Below are 23,362 nucleotides of genomic sequence, written 5' to 3'. Positions count from 1 at the left end.
GGACGTAAAATTTCCCGCTCTTTCCGAATCCGTGGTCAGATTTTATGTTTTCCCGTAGTAAATGCGTTTGACCTTCAAATGTCCTTGAACACGACGTGCTGGGGTTATGTGGACCTCGGATTTGGAATCAGCGCGTCGAAATACATATAGGGTATCAATTTTGCCGAAGGACTTTTTCCGGTTCCCATTTGTGGTCCTGTGTAATTATACATAACAAGAAGAATCGCAAACAAAATTATTTAAAAAATATATGTCGCGTAAAGAAAAAATTCATTTGCTTGTAATTTTAACTGCAAGTATTCAATTTATGCTACTTTTCTGCACATCTAATTTTTGTTTTCTTTGGGAATGTATAACTTTCACTTTATCGTCGTTTTATTAATATATATCCATTTTATTTGATAGCAACGGTATAATAACTGGGGTTCTTGCGCACATATTCGTGTCATGGCTAGATCTCTTCGTTTTGGTATCAGGAATAAGTAATACGTTCAAATAGTTGGTTATATTGAGGGCCGCGATCACAAAAGAACAAAATATTGATAAAACATCGATTTCACATAAAGTTATTTCACGTCATTGGCATGGTGTAGGATTGTTATGGGGATTCGCACATCGACATGACTCATGCTACGATTTCCCATTATGGTTAGTTATCTATCTAAAGTTTAATCAATATGAACCTTGAAGGGCCGCGAGTAGGGCATGCGAAAGATTGAAAAAAATTTAGGTTATTTTATTGAAAAATTTCCAGTTTTCAAGGTTTTAACGGCCTATTTTTTTTAAATAAAAAAGACTTGGGCACTCAATTTTCTGTATAAATGTTAGTAATAGGATGCTCTATCGAAATGGCATATAAGTATTTGCTTACAATTTCACATAGCTACAATAATTGCAGTGTTATGGCTATTTCACAAAAGTTAAATGTTCCGTGGATTTGCCCATATATGTTATGTATGGTCAATTAGATTTGTTCCGAATTCGATTATTTAAAAATTACAAAATTTTTGAACAAATCTTGGCTGTGAACGGTACTCGAGGAGCCACCTCGCGAGCCAAGGCCTGTACCCCTTCATTCGCGCCCCCTATTTTCTCCACGCCCCCGCTCCAATTAGGGCCTGAAAACCCAGCGAGGATAAGTCGGAAGAGACAAACAAGCCAATTAACGCACCATTGCCTGCTCCACTCCTCCTGAAACCGAGAGGCTAAGAGAGGGACTCACCCCAACCCAACCACCTACTAAATATAAAAAGGGCTATATAAGACCCAAAGTGCAGAGAGTGAGTACCAATGAGTGAGTGCTGGAGGAAGCACAGAAATCAGTAGTGCAGAATAGGGCCAAGAAGTCAGCCAAGAACTCAACAAAAACTCAGCCAAGTGCATTTGGAATCGAGAATTTAGAGAGAGAGAGAAATAGAGGTCAAGGAGCAGAGTGCGCAGCCTAAATAACAAATAATTAAATAAAATAAAAGTAAATAAAACCTTATATCTGGCTGTCCTTTTCTTTCTTTAAGTAATCCGTTCTTTGAAAATTCATTAAGCGTGAGTTTGGTGAATTTTCATTAAAGTCCCTTAGGAACACTGTGGCGGGGAATTTCGGGGGGTTTTAGCCGCACTCTCGAAGATCTTCCACCACAAGGCCTGATTGGCCCTTTATCCCCGATTATTTATTAGGGCGCCAGACCGCCGTGTGATTAGGGCGATCGTCGGGGATAGGGCCTATGCAACGCGACGTATTCCTGTTTGCTTACAATGCGACTGCGCCGTGTGGGCAAACGTACGTGGACCCGCGATTTCCTCTAATTCAGGCCTTTGATGTCCAATAATTTGGTTTCTTTCCGTATACTCTCGTTCGTAAAATGTCGACAGCTCAAGTTGTGACGCTTTACCTCGGGTTGGAGATTTGTTCGAATTCGCGTATGTTACCTATCGTTGGAACTGATAATGACAAACCAGTGTTTCCCGATTATAACCGTCCGTGGCTGAAAATAATCAACATGCAAGTAAGGGAGGGTAACAAGGCGCAAAATTATCAAAAAAATTAATCACTCTTTATTATATTTATTTCAACCTACATATACAAGTGTTCTAATTAGCGAAAGGTCAGTATAACACAACACGACTCTACACGTAATGGTACAGACGTGAATTAATTGAGACTAAAATTCTCTTCGTTTGGTCTTCAACTAAAAGCAAATGGCAAAATGGTCAACGCGACGTAATTGAAGAACTAATATGTATTTTTTTCGATTAGATGTAACACTCAGGTTACATCCTAATAAATGGGCAATTGGTCAACGGGACTTAACTCAAACACTAACTTTCTTCCGATTAATCTAAACACTCGCGTTAAATTCGAATAAAAGCGAAAGGTCAGCGCGAATGAACTAAGCACTAGTCTTCTTTCCGCCTAACTCGAACACTCGCGTTAAATTAGGATAAAGGCGAAAGGTCAGCGCGAACGAAACTAACGTTTAATTTTCTTTGCGCCTTACTCTAACACTAGCGTTAAATTAGAATAACGGCGAAAGGTCAACGCGAATTGTCTACGCACTGATTTTTTATACACTCAATTCTAACACTCACGTTTTAATTTGGGGAGATAACGAAAGGTCAGCACGAATTATCTAAATCACTGATTTTCTCTTTGGTCACCTTTTTCTATTCCCGTCATATGAGGGAAATGGCGGAATGGTCAGCGCGAATCACTCGAAGTACTAAAGAATATCTGCATCGACGGATCCACGCGTCGCGGCGACCTGTTAGACCAAAAAATTCATACCCGCACTCCGCAATTATTAATAGTGAGTGGCACTTTGTCTACTTACGATTTTCGGTGGAAGATTCTACGAGAGAAAATTTAAAAATATGAAGCTGTCTGGCCCAGATCACTCATTCCAGCTCGAAGGATAGCGGCAAAATGGAAGAGAATCGACTTTTAGCGGTCAAAGATCACTGTTCCTCTCCTCTTTCTGAGAAGAAAACCTATTATTAGCCGATATGCTAATTCGGATATCGGTAGCGCCCTCCGAATATTTCATCATTGGTCAGTATATAAATTAGAAAAAGGAACAGCGCCCTCATCTTATCTCCTAGCGCATCGATTTTTACCCCCCCCCCCCCCCCCCACTAAGTCGATCAGCATTAAATCTATGAGAGAGAGTTATCCCTACTCTTGTCTAACTTTTGATGAGGACGGAAATCAAATATTATAATGATTTGTCTATTGGTCGTGACGTCATCAGCGAGTTTCGTCAGGATTTCAAATTTCGTCGGCTAGCTATTAAGTTTAGTGAATACGCGGCTTGTCGCTTTCGAGTGTACATAAAAGAGTTTGAAATTTATACATTATTTGTTTTAACATCATCAGTGTTAATTAATTGGTAGCGAGTTCATGATATAAATTCATATAGAGATTATTGGTACTTTTACGTGTCAACTTCTTGTTTGCTCGTGGAAACGCGATTATCAATATATCTTAGAATCCCAACTACCTATTTATTTAACGTAGGATAAAGATAAAGTATTTTATATTTTTTAAGTCTTGAAGTTATTAGTGTTATGTTCATTAGTTCCTTGGCTAATCGATTTTAATATTTCCTCATTCTGCTGGTATATTTTCAGTAAGTTGCTATTTATTTACATAACGTAGGATAAAGATTAAATGTTACACAACTCAACTAATCATCTCTATCTCCTCTACGCTTTTCCAAGTTAACCAAATATTCTTACCGTCATCAATACTTACCCTACGATAAACCAACTCCATTTATAATAACCTTCTAATCAACTCTAACGTAATTTATATAAAGTACCTAAATTATTTATTAATTTAGTATTCTTTTGCTCTGGGTCCATTCCATATGGATTCAACTAGCAAATAAAATCGATGTCTGCGATCTTTTTCAAACTTTGGGATATTAATCTACATTGAATTTCATTAGATACGTATTTTTTCTTTTGTGCGAAAACCCGTTTTGAAGCCCTGTAGTGCTATGACAAAGCTGATAGGGTATAAGCGTTATTTTAAATGCAAAAATAACCACTGTGTTTTAAATGATCGCAATTTTCACCTAAATCATCGTACACGAACCGTCTTTTTTTTCAAAATGTGAAAAATTTGAACAGCTTTCATTTTACCGCTCCGTGACCTTATCAGCTCGGAATTTCTGAAGTTCTTCAGTTTTCAAAAGCATTATTCTGAATTTACTTGTATATTTACTTACACTGCCCGTCAATCACCTTTGCCATGCTGACCTCAAAATTAGGCAAAGTTGAAAGTTTTGCATCTCTGTCGGAAATCATCGTATCACAAAAAACCGCAGGGCATTTTAAAGGTAATTGCAAAAGCTTCCATTGAAGACGTGCAGATACTTAAAAATCAAAATATGTGTTTTTTACAGTAAAAAAACTTACAATAAATTTTTAATAATTTTTACAGTAAAAATTTCAATTTTTTTAAACTCGACTTAAATCAATGCCAATTTAGAACCAAGCGGTGGAGGGCAAATCGACCGGAGGGGTTCGAAGGGTAATGTCTTTCCCTTTAAAATTAGCCCCCGCGGGGTTCTATCCGATGTTTTTTAACCGAGTTACGGCGTTTTTTGTAAAAAAATAACCTTTTTTTTCAATCCTCAATTACTTCGACTTGCGTACGTTTTGGAAAAAAATGCCAAGGAGAAAAAAGTTTGATTTTGTGCCCAAGAATACGAAAATTAAGTCAAAATAAAGAAATAGGGAAAAATTTTTTTTTCGGTGTTTTAGCGCATTAAAAAAAGAAAGGAATTTAATTTTTTTTTTACGCTTAGTTTTAGTTTTTTTGTGATTTACTACGTCCCTAGACATTTTAAAACGAAGCGTAAAACAAAAGTTAAATTCCTTTATTTTTTTAATGCGCTAAAAAACCAAAAAAAATTTTTTTCTCTATTTCTTTATTTGATTTTATTTTCATATTCTTAGGTACAAAATCAAACTTTTTTTTCCTTGGCATTTTTTTCCAAAACGTACGCAAGTTGAAGTAATTAAGGATTGAAAAAAAAGGTTATTTTTTTACAAAAAACGCCGTAACTCGGTTAAAAAACATCGGATAGAACCCCGCAGGGGGCTAATTTTAAAGGAAAAGACATTACCCTCCGAACCCCTCCGGTCGATTTGCCCTCCACCGCCTGGTTCTAAATTAACATTGATTTAAGTCGAGGTTAAAAAAATTGAAATTTTTACTGTAAAAATTATTAAAAATTTATTGTAAGTTTTTTTACTGTAAAAAACACATATTTTGATTTTTAAGTCTCTGCACGTCTTAAATGGAAGCTTTTGCAATTACCTTTAAAATGCCCTGCTGTTTTTTGTGATACGATGATTTCCGACCGAGATACAAAACTTTCAAGTTTTCCTAATTTTGAGGTAAGCATGGCAAAAGTGATTGACGGGCAGTGTACATATGTTACAAAATCATTAGCATTTTTTATACATTCGGTCGGCGATGATGACAAGTTATGTGTTGTAGCATAATGTTTTAATAAACACCGTATGCCATCACATGCTCCCTTTCCATGCCCCGTCGCAGAAAAAATCCATTTGCCTGTATAGACATCGCTTCCCAATTCGCGAGACTAAAACCGATTTATAAATTGCGCAGCCGCGCCGTCTGAAATTATTGTAATGTTCTTTTCGTCGCCCTCAATTAAGTCAATACATTCACTCCTTACTATTTTCATCGCTGCTAACGCAAAAGCCGTATCATGTCTCCTATCATTACTGATAATGCCCACACTTACAGTATTTTTTCCAATGTAACAAACAGATGTGAAAATAGAAATTTGCGTATTAGTCCAGTAATACCCCTAGATTGCATCTTTCTGAATTACAGCCCAATTCTCTGCGAAATACCCATGTAAAATTAAACGACTGATATTTGCAAGACCATCTTGTTTTTCTAATTTGAGTTTATTTTGCTGGAGTTGCTTTATCCGTTCGTGGTTGCTAATGAGATTAACGCAACTGTTTAGTTCTTTAAAAAATATGTCTAAAGTACACGTTTTTTCCACAAGATTATTTTTTTCCCATATTGCAAAAGTAATTTCATCATAAATTATATCGTCTTCTAATTGAAAACTTGCCTCTGTTATAATTTTATTATTACAATCTTGACATTCGCGAAAAACACAAGTATCATTCATTTCAGAGCAAACAATCATTAATAAGAGCTTTTGCTTAAGAATCGAAAATTCAGAGCTCTTTTTTTAAAAGAATTTTTTAATGCAGTTGCCATAAGGTCAAAATTTGCACAATAATCGCATAAACATGCATTATTTAAAGGTTGAAGCATAACCTATTTTGGTAGTAAATTATAAAACTTAGATCTTGAAATGGAAATTTCCGGACGCTATTCTTTGAATAGATCGTAAATTTCTAGAAGTAAGAAAACGTTTAACTTTCTTTTCGACAACTCTGTTGATCTTAACATTTACTACTCGCTTTTGTTAGGACTTTGTCGTGAACAATCAAAATCCTCGTCTAGATAATATTTTTCTACTAGCTTGAAAGTTTCAGCGTCTAAAGGATTTCCAGAATACGGATTTGGTTTACCGTATATATAGCTTTACTTTCTACAAGCTGTCGCAAAGCTCTAATCATATGATCAGTAGTTCTATTTATGTGCGATATAATATAACTTTTTGAAAGACTAGATGGTACTAAAATTAACAAACGTACTTTTTCTTTATAAGTTAGATCCTCGTTTTTTAAAGCGAAACTTAAATTTTCATTCCATTCATCACATACTTTACATTCATTAAACGTTACTTTATCTCTTGTAGCATCATATAGTTTCATAATTTTCCAATCGACTTCGTCTTAAAAGGTGTTGAAAAGTTGCCTACGTTTGCGATTGACGTAGTTCGGCAATGCTGACGGGTCGACGCTCGAAGGACGTTTGAATGGCGATAGAGCGAATTTGTTCGTAACAAGAATGTCATTCACTTCTTCATACAACTGGATACTGGCAACTGATGCTCGAAAATCTGCATGCAGTGAATTTTGAGATCCCTGCGCTTGGGTAGAAGGCTCTGTTGGTGTTGAATCTTGCGCTTCTTGCAAATTTTTTTCAGATACAATCTTGAGTCTTTCATAGCAACCATTACATACATAACTATCTTCAGTAACATTTTTGTCTCTATACTCTTCAGACATTAGTAAACCGTTTACTAAATTACCGAGCAATTTGAACGGTCGCTTACTTTCTTTATAGATGGCTTTTTTATGAGCACCTCCGAAATCTGGACACTTTCTTCCTCTTCGTAAACCAAACGTCCCCTTTTCCATATCGTCCAATTGAATTTAAAAATATGTAAAATGAGAAATTTCAAAGTTAAATTACTTATAATTGTATTAATTTTTAGTATATATTATTTTTATGCCATAATTTTGAAATAAACTGAAAATATAAGCATACAGTGAATAAAATCATTAAGAAGAAAATCATTTCATTTTGGCGTACTAAAAATATGAATTTTACTCGAAATAAATAATAATCAAAAATAAATTTATTCTTCAACTCCCGCGTATCAATCGTAATACATCATCAAACATTGATCGATATTCAAATTGTGAAATGAAAACTATCACTTACTTGTTATCACTGGAAATTGATGTTGCAGAAGAATATTTATAACTTTATTCTACATTAACAAAATTACACAGACGAATTTGCGTCGATCATGCAAACTCCAAACTCTTATAATAGAAACGTTGCTATACACCAGCCGTCAGAAATAATGTCTTGCTTGCTCGAGAGCTGACAGAAAAATGAAGAAGTATAAGAAACCATACTGGCTATTCTAAAATACATGTTTATCCACACGCTCACCCTCGTTCGTCTTCTAGTTGCCAAATTTAGTTTTACGGCCTGTAACCTTGTGTAAAATGTATCGATGGTACTGCGCTCTGAGGAATCGTTGGTATATTTATTACCATAAATAACGACGGTCGTAAACGATAGGCGGCGCGGACGGACTAGAGCTCGAAAACTGCGAGTCATTAAGGAGTCTTAATCCATCGAACGTGCTCGGGCCTGGATTTTTATTTTTTGGGCCCTTTGTCACAATAGTTGGGAAGCGACACGTCGGCACTAGTTTCAATAATCTTAGGCATGATATTTTAAGATTTAGACAATTCCAAGGTGAGAGTGGATAGCTATAAGCATATTGAAGTTTGTACATAACGTACATATACACGGCTAAATCACATAAAAATCGCTATTTACTTTGCAAGACCGTTTCTCGAAAATGGGGCAAAATGGCATTGTGCCGTTCGGTGGACATATAACTCATAAGGTAACATATCCAAAATTCAAGGGAATTAAGTGTGATGTATTTGAGGAAATCAATTTTCAAAATATAGCGTTGTTCGACAATTTATCCTCGTATTTCAACATGATATAACGTAACTATTCGTGAAAATAAAGTCGTCAAGCTGATTAAATTCCGGTTAATGTTGCCAACACTTTCAAGCATATCTATTAAACATTTATTTAGTAAACTTTAAGATGATTGCGTCTGTTTGAAAGAATAATATAGATTTTGCACATAGTCCACAATAGGGTTGAAACACGTGAAAGTAGTCATTCTCTTTGCAAGGCTGTATCTCGAGAACGGAAAAAAATGGCATATTGCCGCTTGGCAGAAAGATAGCTTATGACGTCCTGAAAAACATCCAAAATTCAAAAAAATCAAAGATGTGTTTTTTGAGAAATTCGATTTTCAAAAAAAAAGACGTTTTTTTGGTTTTTTTCGATAAAAAAAGTTTTCAAAATAATCAAAATCTGAACGTAGAAAATGAAAGCTGTTCAAATTTTTCACATTTTGAAAAAAAAGACGGTTCGTGTACGATGATTTGGGTGAAAATTGCGATCATTTAAAACACAGTGGTTATTTTTGCATTTAAAATAACGCTTATACCCTATCAGCTTTGTCATAGCACTACAGGGCTTCAAAACGGGTTTTCGCACAAAAGAAAAAGTACGTATCTAATGAAATTCAATGTAGATTAATATCCCAAAATTTCAAAAAGATCACAGACATCGATTTTATTTGCTGGTTGAATCCATATGGAATGGGCCTCTGATTATCTAATTCGATATAATTACAAGTAAAATAATTTTACTTTTTATTAAAACGAATATCAAAAATAATAGCTTATTATTAGTCTAATGCAAATAAATTAATTATAAAATGTTGTATGTGTTCTGGTCCTCTTATAATAGTGATCGGGGAAACAAAAAGATAGATAGATAGATAGATAGATAAGAATTTATTCACCGTGATGGCAAAACATAGAATACAATAATATATAAATATATACAGTAATTGTCACAGCTTTAGTTTACATTATGCCGTACCGGCATCACATTTCATCACAGTTCGATTACAATTTTAGTTCCTCAGTCAATAAATAAAATTATGATTGTGGTTATTACATTAAAATAAATAGACTAGGATTTGACTAGTTCACAGTTCGATATTCCAGAGGAAACAATAATTCTTATCACTACAGTCTAGCTTACTTATAACTAGTAATGCAGTCAAAAGTTTAGGCTAGTTTTCGTCATACAGACACAAAACAGCACAAAAAATAAATAAATAAATATAATTCACTACAACACGAAAATAAATAACTGTACAAACATTTATACAGTAATCTAATACAAATAAAAATACTCCAGAGGTACCACCCTACGCCCTCAATGACGCAAAGTATCCGCGCGCCCCCCTCTTAAAGCTGCTAAGCGACGGCGCGTGCCGCAGGTCAGATGGAAGAGTGTTCCAGAGATGGGCACCCATCACCTGGAAAGACCTGCGAGCCGTCTCCGTTCTAACCTTAGCAACTCTAAGCTCAGCCTGCCCCGCCCTACCCGGATACCTTGACTTGTGCCCTATGAAGAGCTCAGCCAGGTAGCCAGGCTCGCGCATGGTCAAGCACCTGTACATTAGCAGGGACATGAAATATTCCCTGCGTACGTCCACGCGAAGCCAACCTAACCGCGACCTATATGGAGAGACCGAGACATCACGCGGGATACCATAGATGTATCTTACGCACGCGTTGCTCAGTCTCTGCAGCCGCTCCCTCTGCTCCGCCGAGGCCCCCAGACACACCACGGTGCAGTAGTCCAGGTGAGGCTGGACCATGAACTCCACCAGTCTGCGCCGGAGCAGCTCTGTAGTACACGGCCTAACAAAACGCAGGCCGTACAGAGCTCTCCAAACCTTCGCCGCGACCCGGTCAATATGCGATCTCCACGACAGCTTGCTATCGAGAACGACCCCGAGACTGGTCACTTCATTACTAAAGGGAATAAATACTCCCTCTTGCACCCCAACACCAGGCAAGACCTCAGCGCATATGTCATTGACATGCTTGTTAGTACCAAACATGATAGCTTTGGTCTTGCCCGCGTTCAGGCGCAGATCCGAATCCCGGGCCCAGTTCGCCACCAAAAAGAGAGAGAGAGAGAGAGAGAAGGCGCGCGCGGGAATTAGAAGTAGTATCGTCTGAGCCAGTGTCAAATACACGTCGATAGTTTTTGGTGCCGAACTTTTATCGCGATAAAAAGAAAAACCCGCATGTGAGGTGCCAAGTGACAACCGCCCCAACAAGAAGCAGCAACTGTAACAGCAACAGCAGTGACAACAGCCAGCACACGGTAGCTGTATCGGCAGCGGTGTCAACGGTAGCAGCTTCCTAAATAGGCGACTACAGCAGTAGCATTGACGCCAGGAGTGACCAGGTGCATCAGTTTTCGATCGACGTTAACGGTTACTACTGATCACTGTAACAACAACCAAGAGTTCGTGTACTTAGCGTATCTGTTCACTTATTTAAAATAGAATTGCATAATATGTAGGGTTAGCACCGATTCGCCGGGTAAATAACAGAACTGTGCGTTAGCTCGCACCGATTTAGTTTCCCGGAAATATTTGAACGATTTGGTCTAGAGGATTGTAACAGATAAACATTGGCATTTACACATAGTACGGAAGACAAGGATCGCAAGTCAAGTGACTTAAGGTGAGTTCTTGAGATCTGCAATGGCTCGGTCGGTAGAGCGACGGAATCGCACCCGGTAGGCCCGAGTTCGATTCCCAGTCCCTGCTAATTGATACAAGCACCACTGGAAAAACATTTCATGTGCTTTGTTCTCAAAGACATTGCAAGCCTTCGTCGTTGATTAGTACTGATGGAGAATAAATAGAGCAACGTTAAATAAAAAAAAAAGTGAGTTCAACTGACAAAAATGACGTACTTAATAGAGTGGCGGTTAGCTCCGCATCGAGAGATATTGTACAAATATTTTCCCCGTTTGTACGCTTATTTCCCCCTGTTACAAAACATAGAAACTCTATAAAAAAATTCCAAACTAGATTACATTTAAGCTTAAACATATTGTTAGAAACGCCGAAAGTAAGACCCTCAAACCGTATTCGAGAGGCGTAAGCGACAAATTTGGGAAAAAGCAATAAAATTTGACCAGCGCGTGAAGGTTGTGAGGGGCGAGAGTTCGAGCGATCTCGGTGGCGATAGCGATAATGAACGAGTGCGAGCCACGTGTGACACAGACGTGTCCCATCATATTCCTCTTTGGTTCTTCGAAACCCTGCGTCGTAAGCCGTTCTCGAGTTCGTGCGCGGTTGTTTACAATTAAGGAACCGGGATGTTTGAATGTATGTGCCTCGTCTTTTTGCCGCTCCTTGTCTTGCTCATGGACGTGCGCGAGCGCTTGGAAGGCGTACTCGTGGCCGTGATGCCCCATCAGCTTTGAGGAGTTATCTCGTGGAGGCTGAAGAGTTGAGCAACAATCAGCGTTACGTAAGTTGCGTAAATACGGGAAGGGTAATCACATGTTACCCTAGACCGGCAGGCAAGCAGACAAAGGAGCGGATAAGCGAGAGTGAGGGCGAAAGACCGAATGGAGGGGCAAACGAAGAAACTCGCGTCCGGACTGAGCGTAGAAGGTTTCCGCGGTTGTTTTCTAAAATCTTTTGTTCGGCAAGCGTGCTGCGACCCAAGCGACAACCATATGCGCGACACATGAACCATTAGATAAGTAGGGTATTAGATAAGTTATATAGTGCTGTAAATTATGTAAAAGTTTGAGCGACATGTGTGACTGCTGGCAGATCTTATCTTCGGTTAGTTTCCCCAACATTGCCTGCCGAAAACCTGTAGCGCCTCTAGCGGAAGGATTCCGCCGAGCGAGGCAGAGCATGAAAGAACCAGCACTGTTGGTCCAGCCAGCAAGCGCGCAAGTCGCTCATTCTTGCTCTCGGGAGTTAATAATTGTATACCTAAATAATAAAAAACTAAGAAAACTTATACTATTATTTCCTGCTCACCTCACCCTTATCACATATTTAGACTTGAAATTTTTTCATTACATGAATTATTTATGTTTGAGTCTTTATATTAAATTTTTTTATTATTTTCATTTCATATTTGAAAAAACAGTTCTATTTGAAAATAGTAATAGTAGCTTGTCTTTTATTTATTTGTGTAAAATTTATACATTTGTAATTTTATAAATTTTCCGTACATATAGGCTGAGAACATATGCTCGAATGACCATATGCTCCAAGTGGGCGTCTGCTAATTACATGAAGAGGGATCTGTACAGTACTGTTTGACAACATACTGTGAGTTTTACGGAGGCTATCAACATTCTGACTCCAGAAAAGAGAGTATTTCCTAAAAAAATATACTTCTTGGATTGGTTCTGATTTGAGGTGGCTGATTGACAAGGGTGATGTCATGTACAAACGCTATTATTGATCTAGGCGGGCGAAGCTGTTAGAGGAGTATTCGAGACTCAAGTATCTGTGATAAGATATTTAGTCTTGATTGCCCTATTTATTTTTATTTATTTATTCATTCATAGATTTGTAGTTACGTCGGAGATTTCTTATCCTCTCATGACGGGACCCTCTTCTGCGATTTGTGATGTTAATATTACCTATTATTTATTTTGTTCGTACTTTCGTGATCTGTCGCGTTAATGAGTAAGAATTCGTTTTAATTTTGAAAATGTTTATGAATATTTAGTTTGAAATAAAATTATAAATGAAATATCTATGTTTGTTTGAATTGGGCTTAAGGCAAAATAGACTTTACCCTAGTTTCTTATTGTGCGAAATGTCCCACAAGCAGAGCTTAAGTCTTTCTTGTAAAAAGGATGTAATTCAGCCCAAGATTTTCATAGCGCAAAATGTTCTATGAGTCAAGCGTAAATTACAATAGGAAAGGCAGGAATCGCTTAGTTAATCACTTGAGAAAAAGAACTTAAATATAAACCAATTTTATTGAATCTCGAGCGCTCACTTTACTAGGCTAGGAGAGAATGCTAGCCTATGGAAAAATAAGCGCATTTATACATAGATTTTCCTATCTATTTTCGCAGGACAGCCCTCTTCGAGCTGTTTACACAAGTATGAAAAATCATTTTCTCTTGTTCACAATAGAATAGACAGCATTAATGAAATTCTAAAGCATGTAAAATTTACAGAATTAGATTGGGATTATTTAAGTATAATTTACATTTAAGGAAAAAGTATAGTCAAAAGTTATTAACTAATAAAGTTAGTTAACATAATAGCGCAATATTTACAATAAAATAATGATAAAATTTTACATATATCAATAGTGTAGCAGTAATTCCAAAAAAGAACTACTTAAATTAGTTAATAACATTTGAATTATAATCAATTTTCGTATTTTTGCAAAATCTTATAATGCAAATATTAAATCAGTTAAATAAAATTAATAAATTATAAAGATGTCGTTGTTATGTACAAAATTAACGCTTTCGATCCATATATTTGTTTAAATAAATTATTAATTTTTTATTTATCGATACCAGTAATAACCAAGATGTTATCAATGAAACGAATTCTTACTCATGTTTCTTCGATAGTTATCTTGAGTTTGGAGTATCCGCTTTATTATAATAATAAACATTTACAACATTGTTAATGTTACTTCAAGAACTACGTCCACATGGAACGCTGTAGAAGTAAACTAAGTACCTGTACGCATTAGTCTTGGTTCCATATAGTCATGAATATGCATACTCATATATATGAATATGCAGACTCACCTCTCCGATCATTTTTTAAATGGTGTAGGGGGATAAATTTTATCACGCATCATGACTGAACCTACATTTTATGGTGGAATCCGAACTACCGGAATCACGGTAACAGATATATGAAAATTTCATTTCTGAAAATCTTCACATGTCCGAGGCTTGAACACGGGACGTCTTGCACAGAAGCCTGGGCTCCTACCTACTGAGCCACCGTGACCCCTAATACATGGGTAATTCTAGGCTATTTCGATTGACTTGTAACCCTTAGGTTACGGATTTTTTTTTAATTTGGCACAATTGTTGTACACATAAAACTGAGATTTTTCCCAAATTTTGGAGACGATACATTAATTATATCAAAAGTTATTAACAATTAAAGAAAAATGATAAAAAATTTTCAAACAGCTATATTTTAAAAACTAATAAAGATATCGAAGTCGGATTTTTTTCAAAATACTTATGATGCCTTAAAATTTCGAAATAATTACAACAATAAACAATAAAAATTTTTTTTCGAAAGTTATTAACTTTTTGTTTAAACAATTGTTAATATCTCAAAAAGTATATTTTTTTTTTGAAAAATTCTTGCTCCTACGTATTCCTGAGGATTTTTGCTATCGAAATCAATCATAAAATTCAAGGGCCCGACATATCGGAAAGCGTAGCCCTAATCAAAAGAAGACGCCTCGGCGTAAGGCTGCGGTAGCGCTCCAGCGGACTCACGGTCGAAAGGTATTTTAGCTTTAATCTAAAAAACTAATAAAGATACCGAATCGGAGTTTTCCCAAATTACTTATAATACCTTGAACTTTCGAAATAATTACAACAATAAACAATAAAAATTTTTTTTCGAAAGTTATTAACTTTTTGTTTAAACAATTACTAATATCTCAAAAAGTATATTTTTTTTTTGAAAAATTCTTGCTCCTACGTATTCCTGAGGATTTTTGCTATCGAAATCAATCATAAAATTCAAGGGCCCGACATATCGGAAAGCGTAGCCCTAATCAAAAGAAGATGCCTCAGTGTACGTCGCAACGACAGCAGGACGTCTTCGTGGTCTTACGCTGAGGCGTCTTCTTTTGATTAGGGCTACGCTTTCCGATATGTCGGGCCCTTGAATTTTATGATTGATTTCGATAGCAAAAATCCTCAGGAATACGTAGGAGCAAGAATTTTTCAAAAAAAAAATATACTTTTTGAGATATTAGCAATTGTTTAAACAAAAAGTTAATAACTTTCGAAAAAAAATTTGTATTGTTTATTGTTGTAATTATTTCGAAAGTTCAAGGTATTATAAGTAATTTGGGAAAACTCCGATTCGGTATCTTTATTAGTTTTTTAGATTAAAGCTAAAGTACCTTTCGACCGTGAGTCCGCTGGAGCGCTACCGCAGCCTTACGCCGAGGCGTCTTCTTTTGATTAGGGCTACGCTTTCCGATATGTCGGGCCCTTGAATTTTATGATTGATTTCGATAGCAAAAATCCTCAGGAATACGTAGGAGCAAGAATTTTTCAAAAAAAAAATATACTTTTTGAGATATTAGCAATTGTTTAAACAAAAAGTTAATAACTTTCGAAAAAAAATTTTTATTGTTTATTGTTGTAATTATTTCGAAATTTTAAGGCATTATAAGTATTTTGAAAAAAATCCGACTTCGATATCTTTATTAGTTTTTAAAATATAGCTGTTTGAAAATTTTTTATCATTTTTCTTTAATTGTTAATAACTTTTAAAATAATTTATGTATCGTCTCCAAAATTTGGGAAAAATCTCAGTTTTATGTGTACAACAATTGTGCCAAATTAAAAAAAAATCCGTAATCTAAGGGTTACAAGTCAATCGAAATAGCCTAGAAATACCCACATAATAAACATAATGAAATAATAAACAAATTAAATTTGCACATTAAAATTCAATATTATTTAGTAGTTAAAAGTAATTCAAAATCATAATCTTAATCTATGCCCTAAAATCTATATAAAAAATACTTTGTTACATTGAAATTACACTTAATTAACGCATTTTAATTGAATAATAAAAACTTTTATATCTACACTGCCCCTCAATCACTTTTGCCATGCTTACCTCAAAATTAGGCAAACTTGAAAGTTTTGTATCTCGATCGGAAATCATCGTATCACAAAAAACAGCAGGGCATTTTAAAGGTAATTGCAAAAGCTTCCATTTAAGACGTGCAGAGACTTAAAAATGAAAATATATGTTTTTTACAGTAAAAAAACTGATTAAAAAAATTTCAATTTTTTTAAACTCGACTTAAATCAATGCCAATTTAGAACCAAGCGGTGCAGGGAAAATCGGTCTAAGGGGTTCGGAGGGTAATGTCTTTTCCTTTAAAATGAGCTCCCGCGGGGTTATATCCGATGTATTTTAACCGAGTTACGGCGTTTTTTGTAAAAAGCAACCTTTTTTTCTAATCCTCAATTACTTTAACTTGCGTATGTTTTAGAAAAAAATGCCAAAGAGAAAAAAGTTTCATTTTATGTCCAAGAATATGAAAATAAAGTCTAAATAAAGAAATAGAGAAAAAATTTTTTTTCGGTTTTTTAGCGCATTAAAAAAATTAAGGAATTTAACTTTTTTTTTTACGCTTAGTTTTAAAATGTCTAGGGACGTAGTAAATCACAAAATGAGTAGTATAAATAAATTTTTTTTTATTTTTATTAATTTTTCAAATTATATTTAACAGAAAATATTAATTATTATACACTCCTCGCAAAAATTAAGGGAACAAAAAAATTTGTCAAATTTTTGGCTGATTTTCAACAGGCGGTATTTCAGTGAGAAATGGTCGTACAGGAAATAAAAAAATAAATCTGTTGAAGCTTGAAGACTCTAGTTTTTAGTTTTTTTGGTTAAAAATTTTTTGGAGCTCCGTATTTCATGCAATCCTTATAGAAAGCGCAAAAAAAATTTTATCCAAATTTTTTACATTTTGTTTCTTACTCACGGGCATGGAAAAATTTGTTCGAGCAACGCCAATACATAGGTCTTTTAGCCTGTTTATTCAGCTTCACGCTGCTTTTCGCGGAGCTCAATTACGATCATTTGTCTCCGAGATATCGAACTTTGATTGCAAAAGGATCCTTTTGCATTCAAAATTCGATATCTCTGGAACTACTGGTCGCACAGCGAGCGGACACCGAATTTCATCATCTGCATAAAATTTCCTATGAAATATAGTCAAACGTTAGTAAAGAGAAAAATTTTTTTCCATCTCTAACATTGAATTGAAAAAAGTGAAAAAAAGTGACATTTTCCCCTTTTTTGGTTACTTGACTTCAGTAATATGGGCGGAAAAGGTACGGTTAAAGAGAAATTTTACAGTCTTATATCCCCCAAAGAACCCCCTAAATTTTTTGAGCGATCGGTTCAGCGGTTTTTCCGGACCAATTGATCAAAATTTATAAAAAATTAAAGGAACAAGGTTTTTGTTCCTTAACTTGAAGCAAACTTTTTGAAAATCAAAAAATTCCATTTTTTTTGTCTGTTTACGATTAATTTTGAAAAAAATGGAAAACAAAAACATTTTTTTTCAAAAATAAAAAAAAATTTTTCAAAAATCTACAAAAATGTTTCAAAAATCAAAAAAAAATTTTTTTTTCTATTTTTCCACTGACTATAAAATATGGTTCTTTAGCCATCGTGATGACTAATTTACCTTTAAAAAACAATTTTTTTTTTAATTGAAATAAAAATAACATTTTCAATTTCTTTACTGAAAAAAAATTAATAATCGATTAGTCACTCATTTTGATTCATTTAAGTCATGGATACATTCAAGCCTCAATTACGCTTAAAAAAAATTGATTTGAAAAAAATCAAAGTTGATACCTCTAAGTCGTATCCATTACTCGGTCTGTGAAATTCCGCGCGATAAGTTTTTAACGTCTTATGTGAAGCTAAAACATGATAAAAAAAAACAGTTTTTTTCTAAACTAAACTTTTCTTTTCGTAAATTCTAAAGAACTTTTTGACGGCTGCTTGATTCTCGTAAACATTAATTTTTTTCATAATGCCTCCGAGGCTGCATTTATCTGCCCCAGAAGTCGTTCAGCTAGTAACTCTTGTTCAGGAGGGGTATAGGTATCGGCAGGTGGGTGAACGACTTGATGTCTGTCCCTCGGTAGTGTCTCGTGTCTACAACCGATACCTGGAAACAAATCGATTCGAGCGACGCCCTGGACAAGGCCGACATCGAGAGACGACTCGCCGAGACGATCGAGCAATCATTCGACATGCCCTTCAAGAAAGTTTTGCTCCAGCAAATATCATCGCCCAAAACTTCCCCAACCGTCAACATCAACGACAACAACATCAACGACAACAACAACAACAACAACGACAACGACAACAACAAAGACCGCCTCGAAACATTTCTCGAACAACAGTAAGGAATCGCCTTCACGAAGCTGGACTGCGTGCTCGAAATGCTGCTCGTGGGCCGATGTTGACCGCTGCACATCGTAGAGCTCGTTTGCAGTATTCTCGTAACCATGTGAACTGGCCCATGACAAACTGGAACAATGTTCTTTTCTCAGATGAATCTCGATTTTATCTGTATGGTAACGACAGAAGACCTCGAGTTTGGCGCCGTAAAGGAAAACGTTATGCACAACGCTTGATGCGTTCAGTAGCCGCTTACAATGGAGGATCAGTAATGGTTTGGGCAGGAGTTTCACGAGGATCTCGAACTCCTTTGGTTATTGTTCGAGATAACCTCAATACCAGGCGTTATATCGACCAGATTCTGAGACCTCATGTGTTACCAATATGTCCCAGACATGCTCAATTGGATTGAGATCAGGACTCATTGCAGGATGCCTTAATAACTGAATGCCGTTTCTCTTGAAGAATCGACGAGTGATGTTCGCCGTATGAGGCCTTGCGTTATTCTGCATAAGAATGAATCTTCTCGCGTTTCTCCCTATTGGCAATCAAGACTAAATATCTTATCACAGATACTTGAGTCTCGAATACTCCTCTAACAGCTTCGCCCGCCTAGATCGATAATAGCGTTTGTACATGACATCACCCTTGTCAATCAGCCACCTCAAATTAGAACTAATCCAAGAAGTATATTTTTTTAGGAAATACTCTCTTTTCTGGAGTCAGAATGTTGATAGCCTCCGTAAAACTCACAGTATGTTGTCAAACAGTACTGTACAGATCCCTCTTCATGTAATTAGCAGACGCCCACTTGGAACATATGGTCATTCGAGCATATGTTCTCAGCCTATATGTACGGAAAATTTATAAAATTACAAATTTATAAATTTTTCACAAATAAATAAAAGACAAGCTACTATTACTATTTTCAAATAGAACTGTTTTTTCAAATTTGAAATGAAAATAATAAAAAAATTTAATATAAAGACTCATTGTACAGGAAAGATTAATAAATATCTTAAATATTATTATTATTATTATTTATCTACTGTAAACATAAATAATTCATGTACTGAAAAAATTTCAAGTCTAAATATGTTTAAACTTAAATGTAATCTAGTTTGGAATTTTTTTATAGAGTTTCTATGTTTTGTAACAAGGGAAATAAGCGTACAAACGGGGAAAATATTTGTACAATATCTCTCGATGCGGAGCTAACCGCCACTCTGTTAGGTACGTCATTTTTGCCAGTTGAACTCACTTTTTTTTTATTTAATGTTGCTCTATTTATGCTCCATCAGTACTAATCAACGATGGAGGCTTGCAATGTCTTTGAGAACAAAGCACATGAAATGTTTTTCCAGTGGTGCTTGTATCAATTAGCAGGGACTGGGAATCGAACTCGGGCCTACCAGGTGCGAGTCCGTCGCTCTACCGACCGAGCCATTGCAGACCTCAAGAACTCACCTTAAGTCACTTGACTTGCGATCCTTGTCTTCCGTACTATGTGTAAATACTAATGTTTATCTGTTACAATCCTCTAGACCAAATCGTTCAAATATTTCCGGGAAAAGAGCTTACTAAATGTAAAGGTGAAGAAAGTATGCAATGCGGCGAGTTAAAACGATAATCTTTCTAATATCATTAGCATTAGATACACTGAAAGCGGGCCGAAAGTCTTTCACGCGTGAAAAGGTTTACAATCGATATCGGGGAGAGAGAAAGAAAGAAAATACAAAACTAAATCGGCGCGAGCTAACGCACAGTTCTGTTATTTACCCGGCGAATTGGTGCTAACCCTACATATTATGCAATTCTGGTTCTAAATTGGCATTGATTTAAGTCGAGTTTAAAAAAATTGAAATTTTTTTAATCAGTTTTTTTACTGTAAAAAACACATATTTTCATTTTTAAGTCTCTGCACGTCTTAAATGGAAGCTTTTGCAATTACCTTTAAAATGCCCTGCGGTTTTTTGTGACACAATGATTTCCGACCGAGATACTAAACTTTCAAGTTTGCCTAATTTTGAGGTAAGCATGGCAAAAGTGATTGAGGGGCAGTGTAGATATAAAAGTTTTTATTATTCAATTAGAGAGAGACTCAAGAAGGGAAGGAAGAAGGGGGAGAAAAATAGGGGAAGGAATAATGGCAGTAAGAGAGAGGAAAGGGATGAATAAGGTTGAATGGAAGAAAGAAAGGACAAGCGAGATAATAGTAGGAGAAATAATGATCGGAGGGAGGGAATACATGATAGCATCGGTGTACGAGGTGTGATCAAAAAGTAAGGTGAATTTTGAAATTTAGCGGGCTACGTCCGTTCGATCTTCGACTTTTTTATTTGGTTATGTTGGTACACTCGTCTAGAACATACGTTCCAAATTTCAGCTTTGTAGTATGTTCGGTTTGTTTGTGAGAGGCATCAAGGTTAGAAGTGTTTTGCGTGCTCCACGATTTGCTGCTGTCTAAAAACATGGATCAAAGAGTTTGCATTAAATTTTGTGTGAAAAATGGAATCAAATGTTCCAAAACACTTGAAATGCTGAAAGTAGCATACGGTGAGTCTACTTTAAGCCAAAAAAATGTTTACAAGTGGTATAAACTCTTCCAAGAAGGCCGAGAAGACACCGACGACGAACCTCGTTCTGGACGCCCCAGCACATCAACAACTGATGAGAATGTTGAAGAAGTGAAGAAAATAGTGTTGGGAACTCGTCGAATTACCATTAGAGAAATTGCTGATGATATTGGCATCTTATTTGGTTCGTGCCAATCAATTTTGACGAGTGTTTTAGACATGAGACGTGTGTCAGCGAAGTTTGTTCCGAAATTGCTCAATTTCGATCAAAAGAAACGTCGCATGAGCATCGCCCAAGAGCTACTGAATGACGTCAACGATGATCCAGATTTACTCAACAGGGTTATAACAGGTGACAAAACATGGGTATACGGTTATGACATCGAGACTAAGACTCAATCGTCCCAGTGGAGGCATTCTGGATCACCAAGACCAAAAAAAGCACGCCAAGTTCGATCAAATGTAAAGGTTTTGCTTACAGTTTTCTTTGACTGCAGGGGCGTGGTGCATCATGAGTTCTTGCCACAGGGTAGAACAGTAAATAAGGAATATTACCTGCAAGTTATGCGCAATTTGCGCGAAGCAATCCGCCAGAAAGGTCCGAATTTGTGGAAAAATAAAAATTGGTTTTTGCACCATGATAACGCGCCTGCTCACACATCGTTGCTTGTGCGCGAATTTTTGGCTAAAACCAACACAGTAACGATGCCACAGGCACCGTATTCCCCAGATCTGGCCCCCCTGTGACTTCTTCTTGTTCCCGAAACTGAAGAGGCCAATGAAAGGACGGCGTTTTGCCACGATTGAGGAGATAAAGACGGCATCGAAGGATGAACTAAACAAGATCACAAAAAATGATTTTTTGAATTGCTTTGAGGATTGGAAAAAGCGTTGGCACAAGTGCATTATATCCGAGGGGGATTACTTTGAAGGAGATAAAATAAAAATTGATGAATAAATAAATATTTTTTGAGAAAAATAAAAATTCACCTTACTTTTTGATCACACCTCGTATATCTATAAGTAGAGTGGTGTCACGTTCCTTATACGAGGGTGGTCCGATAAGTACTTAGCCTCACCGCCCGATGGCGCCACTCCCGTAAAAGAAATATTCTATCACGTAGTACATCCTTCTCGATGGTTACTGTCAAGATTTCAGCCGGATCGGAGTTGAAGTTTATTTTTGAGAGCGTATGAAAGCAAGTGTGTCCGTTGCTTTTTGAAAAATGGAAAAAGAGCAGAATCGGTCGGTGATTCGATTCTTGTTTTTGGAAGGGAATTCGCGCAGCGAAATCAAAAAGCGCTTGGATGCTGTGTACGGTGACTCTTCTCCTTCGATGGCGACCGTCAAAAATTCACGATCTCGTATTGGCAGATTGACGATTGAAGGTGCGCGACATAGCTAAGATCGTAGGCATCTCAAAAGACCGTGTGGGTCATGTCCTGCATGAAATTTGGACATGAGAAAGCTGTCGGCGCGATGGGTGCCGCGTTTGCTCACTCCGGACAACAAGCGCAACCGTGAGACAATTTCAGAGTAATGTTTGACGCCATTTAAGCGCAATCCGAAGGAGTTTCTGCATCGTTTCGTGACAGTTGACAAAACATGTATCCACTGGTATACACCAGAGACCAAGGAACAGTCGAAACAGTGGACTTTACACGGCGAAAGTGCTCCGAAGAAGGCGAAGACTGCCCCATCGGCCGGGAAGGTGATGGCCAACGTTTTCTGGGATTCACAAGGTGTGATCTACATCGACTACCTGGAGAGGGGCAAAACGGTCACAGGGCTGTACTATCCCGAATTATTGGGCCGATTCGACGTCGAATTGCAGAAAAAACGGCCCCATTTGGCGAAGAGAAAAGTGCTCTTCCACCATAACAACGCACCGGCTCACACCTCCGCCGTCGCCATGGCCAAATTGGTCGAATGAGGCTACGAACTGCTGCCCCATCCACCGTATTCTCCAGATTTAGCCCCGTGCGACTTTTTTTTGTTTCCAAACTTGAAAAAGTCACTCGCCGGGCAGAAATTTGAGTCGAATGAGGAGGTAATCGCTGCCACGGAAGCGTACTTTTCAGACCTCGAGGAAACGTATTTTTCAGACGGGTTAAAGAAGTTAGAGCATCGTTGGACCAAGTGTATCGAACTAAAAGGAGACTATGTTGAAAAATAAAAGGCCACTTTTCCAAAATTTTCGTTTTTCTTTTGTAGGCTAAGTACTTATCGGACCACCC

General features: G+C 36.7%; 1 protein-coding gene across 1 annotated transcript in view; it reads left to right on the top strand.

Annotated features, from left to right (window-relative positions):
* Positions 1 to 23,362, top strand: part of LOC131664775 (glycogen [starch] synthase) — a 1,096,132-nt gene that overhangs the window by 926,978 nt on the left and 145,792 nt on the right. The window lies entirely within an intron of this gene.

This window comes from Phymastichus coffea, unplaced genomic scaffold, assembly GCF_024137745.1.
Source record: "Phymastichus coffea isolate CEN01 unplaced genomic scaffold, Cenicafe_Pcof_1.1 PCOF00003, whole genome shotgun sequence".
Taxonomy (NCBI): domain Eukaryota; kingdom Metazoa; phylum Arthropoda; class Insecta; order Hymenoptera; family Eulophidae; genus Phymastichus; species Phymastichus coffea.
Note: the sequence above shows the minus strand (reverse complement) of the source record. Positions and strands in the feature narration are given on the sequence as shown.